Genomic DNA, 5011 nt, shown 5'->3' with positions numbered 1-5011 from the left:
TATATATATATATATTTGTTTATAAATGTATATATATATATATATATATATATATATATATATATATTTATATATATGTATATATACATATATATACATACATTATATATATATATGTATATATATATGTGTGTATATAAATATATATATATATATACATATATATATATATATATATATACATATAAACATATATTTTTGTTTATAAATGTATATATATATATATATATATATATTATATATATATATATAATAAAAACATATACGTATATATAAATATATAAATATATATAATTATATATATTTATATATATATGTAAATAAAACAAATGATGCCTTTTTTTTAGATAATCTATTACAATGACTTCACAATCTTGGGCTTAAGTTGTTTGTTTTAAAAACAGATTGAAGCAGAGGCAGTTGCTCTATGTTGTTGGGTAGAAGATGGTTGGTTATTTTTGTCAACTGGTGTTCATGCAATGAAAGCTGCCTATAATAGTTTTCCAATTGATTATTCATGGAACAAGCTTAGAGTTAAAAGATTTAAAGTTACTGGAGGTCATTAAATTTTACAGTACTCATTCCTATTTTAATTGTTTTATATGAATAAAAAAACTGTTATAGTTTTATATTAATGGTGAAGTACTATATCAAATAAACATCTAATAAGTCTTATTTTTATTTTGGGATAAGTAAAATTTTGATTCTGTTTATTGTATTATGATTGCCTAGATATATATCGTAATCTGTTTGCACTGGGTCTACATTTTAGTTTTTACATTTTTGCTTATATTTGTTTTACTAAATAATTACTGATAAGTATCTATTATTAGATAAAGAAGTAGGCGAAGGATTTAATTTTACGACTACAGAGGACTCCAAAAAAGAATGAAAGTAATTATGTTAGTGAATGATTGTGTTTCTCTTTGCATTTAACTTTTTATATGGTGAAGAATATATAAAACTTAATATTAATTATTAGTCATATCTGATTTTAATAATACTGTTTAAATTTTTTTGACATGTGATAATTTGATTTTAGGTGTAAGTTTATTTAGTAAAGTTCTGGTAGATCAAAGATAGAGGAATGATATGGTTTTAACTGGTTTCCATCTTATGAACAAAGTACATTATGTGATTTAAATTGATGGTTTATAGTTACAACTATTCAAGTAAGTTTAATTTAGTTAATTTATGCGTATACGCATATATATATATATATATATATATATATATATATATATATATATATATATATATATATATATGTATATATATATATATATATATATATATATATATATATATATATATATATATATATATATATATATATATGTATATACAAATATTATATATATATATATATATATATATATACGTATACATAGATATATATATATATATATATATATATATATATATATATATATATATATATATATATATATATATATATATATATATATATTAATATATATATATACATGTATAGCATTAATATTTTTGATAAATTTAGAACTCTAACAATAAAAACAAAATTATTTACAATGGAATCAACATAACTTCAAAAATTTGATTGTAATCAAGAAAAAAATTATTTATAATTTTTTTTAAATCATTGTAAAAGTAACTCTTTTAAATGAAATGAGCTATTTTACAATTATTTTAGATTTCAAAATTGCCCATATATATTTTTAACAGGGTTAAGGTCTGGACTTTGTGGTGGCCATTTAAGGATGTTAGCTTTACTTTTTTTTTGAGAAACTGTTGTGTCGCTTTGCATGTGTGTTTAGGGTCATTGTCATGGTGAAAAAAAAATTTGCGATCAATTCTTAAACGTATTGACATAAATTTTTTGAAAGCCAATTAACATACAACTTCCCTGTCATTATACATTCAACATTCACCAGTTTTTCAACATCCCACACTATTTGAATCAAAACATCCCCGAGCCATAGGCGAACCACCTCCATGCTAGACTGTTTTTGTAAGATTTCTATCTAAGAGTGCATCACAAGGTCTGCGCCAAACTCTTTGTCGTTTTTAAGCCAAGTTTTTGACATTTATTCTTATCAGTCTATAACACTAAGTTCCAAAATGCTTCACACTTGTTAATATGCAGTTTTGCAAATGCTAAAAGTTTTTCTTTGCTTATACAACTAATGAGGGGTTTACTTTTCTGGAGAAGGTTTATTTAAACCACCTAAATTATTAAACCACTTAAATTAAGTCTTCCCTTTACAGTTCGATAGGAAACATTTAATTTAAGATTTTCAACAATTTGCCTTATTTTATTGTTGAATTTTTTTTAGGTTATTGTTGAATTTTTTTTTTTATCAGTGCAATTAGGATATTGGTTATTGTTAAAGTCTTAATGGGGCGACCAAGTCTTTTGTGATTTTCAGCAGAACCAGTTGTTTCATACTTTATACACATCTTCCTAACACCACTTACTGATATTTGATATTTTTCATCACATTGCTTGCAGGTTAAGCCCTTTTTTCGATCAAAAGTGACCCGAGATCTGATGTCCAATGAATAATTTTGATAAACCATTATTATTATTTTAACTTTTTCTAAAAATAAATTCCAAAAAATATTATTCCAGTTATATAGATTCTGACGTAAATAATATTGTATATATATATATATATATATATATATATATATATATATATATATATATATATATATATATATATATATATATATATATATATATATATATATATATATATATATATATATACAGTAAATTACAGGTTATTCGAACCTCCAAGGGGTATAAGAATTTATTTCAAATAACCTGAAACTCGAATAACTGAATATGCTCTTTAAAATGACCTACTTTAAGTTTCTTTCAAATTTTAATAAAAGTAGAAAGTAAAAAAGAAAAAGACCCTTGGAATAGATGCTACTTCAGTTTTATCCTTGTAAAATAATAAATATTTTACAATTCATTGAAAATATAGTCCATTTTTTATTTATTTTTTGTTCCTTAAATGTGTTTTTTTATCTTCAAGGGGAGCAAAAATTGTTTCGAATAACCGAAATTTTGAACAACTGCAGGTTCGAATAACTGCATTTCTGCATAACAGCATTTGCATGAGTTTGTTAAAGAAAATTCATAGGAAATAAAAATTGCTTTGAATAAGCAGACAATTTTAATAAGTGCCATTTCGAATAACTGGGAGTTTACTGTATAATAAATAAATAAATATGTATATATATATATATATATATATATATATATATATATATATATATATATATATATATAATTTATATATATATATATATATAATTTATATATATATATATATATATATATATATATATATAATTTATATACATATACATATGTAATTTATTTATCTATATATTTTATATATAAAAATAATAATCCATTTATTTAACCATAAAATTTGAAAATTTACAATAATATTTATAAACTCACATAAATAAGGTTAGGTGTCGCTCATATAGTTAAAAACTAGTCAATGGAGTGATACCTGAACCTATAATTATAAATTATATATATAAATAAGTTATATATACATGTATGTATGTGTATATATATATATATATATATATATATATATATATATATATATATATATATATATATATATGTATATATATATATTTATATATGTATATATATATATATATATATATATATATATATATATATATATATATATATATATATATATATATATATATATATATATATATATGTATATATATATATATTTATTTACTTTTTAAATGTAATAATAATTATACTAATTTAATAACATTTTTTTTTTACATTTGCTTTCAGACTACTAATGGTACAAGTTTTGTTTTTTGATTTAGATTCTGTATCTCAATGATATCCTGGCCTATCGATACGATATCCTGTTAATTGTATTTTTATATATTGCATAAATATATATGCAAACACTCACACACATAAATTTTAAAAAAAATATTTATGTTTTTATATATATAAATTGTATATGTTAGGCTTTTTTATATTTATCATTGTATATTACTGTTTGTATTAAAAATTTATTTTGGAAATATTGCGAGGGCAGAGTTCAACTTACAATTTAGTTTTATTTGCCAATTCAATATATATTATAGCCACGTTTAATTAAGTTTAATAATATTTTGCGATATTTTATACAGCGCATTTAAGCGTTGATTCAACGTTATATTTCAACCTTTACTCGACGTCTTTGAGTCACGTTAAATCGACGTTTTACTAACAACGTTACAAATCCTTGCAAAATAGACTACTTTAACAGCGTTTATGCAACGCTTTTTAGGTAACGTTTTTTCAACGCTAAGTTGCGACGTTTATTCAACGCTTTTTATGTAACGCTTTTTTAACGTTTAGATGCGACGCTTTTGTAACGTCATTTAGTAACGTTTTTTCAACGTTACGCAATAACGTTTAATCAACGTCTATTAAACAACGTTACATATCTTTGCAAAATCGATTACTTTGTCAACGTTTCCGCAACATCTTTTGCGACCGGTTTTCAACGTTGATTCAACGTTGTCATGTTTGCTGGGTCCGTTAAAAGTTCGATTACAAAAAACACAATTTAAATAAACGGCTCTTTCCTACACCTCAATAATAAACTAAAATACCTCGGATTCCTATTGGGTTATCACAATTATACACAAAATATAGCAACACTTCAAACAGCAAATGTAAACGAACGTATTATTCAGTTTCAATCAATCTCCTGAGCTCTAATAAAATCTGGTATTTGTCAAACATTAACTATAACCATTAACATTTAACTATAACCATTAACATCTGTCAACCATTAACTATAGTAAATTTTTTAAAACCTCTGGCTGTACCGAATCTATCATACGGCTCAGGAATTTGTTGTTATAATAATTCACTTCTTAATAAATTAGATACTGTTGGATGCTAGCATTAAAATTCCTCTTTAATATATCAAAGTACAGCAAAAACTACCTGCATCCCTTTTTTAAAATTAAT

General features: G+C 22.3%; 1 long non-coding RNA gene across 1 annotated transcript; it reads left to right on the top strand.

The window, feature by feature from the left end:
- Nucleotides 1–330: 330 nt before the first annotated feature.
- Nucleotides 331–4106, top strand: LOC136085056 (uncharacterized). The gene is made up of 4 exons (XR_010641038.1): nucleotides 331–558; nucleotides 834–902; nucleotides 1043–1172; nucleotides 3865–4106. It is a non-coding gene; the product is annotated as an uncharacterized LOC136085056 (long non-coding RNA).
- Nucleotides 4107–5011: the final 905 nt, after the last annotated feature.

This window comes from Hydra vulgaris, chromosome 09, assembly GCF_038396675.1.
Source record: "Hydra vulgaris chromosome 09, alternate assembly HydraT2T_AEP".
Taxonomy (NCBI): domain Eukaryota; kingdom Metazoa; phylum Cnidaria; class Hydrozoa; order Anthoathecata; family Hydridae; genus Hydra; species Hydra vulgaris.
This window is presented reverse-complemented; position numbering and strand designations above follow the sequence as displayed.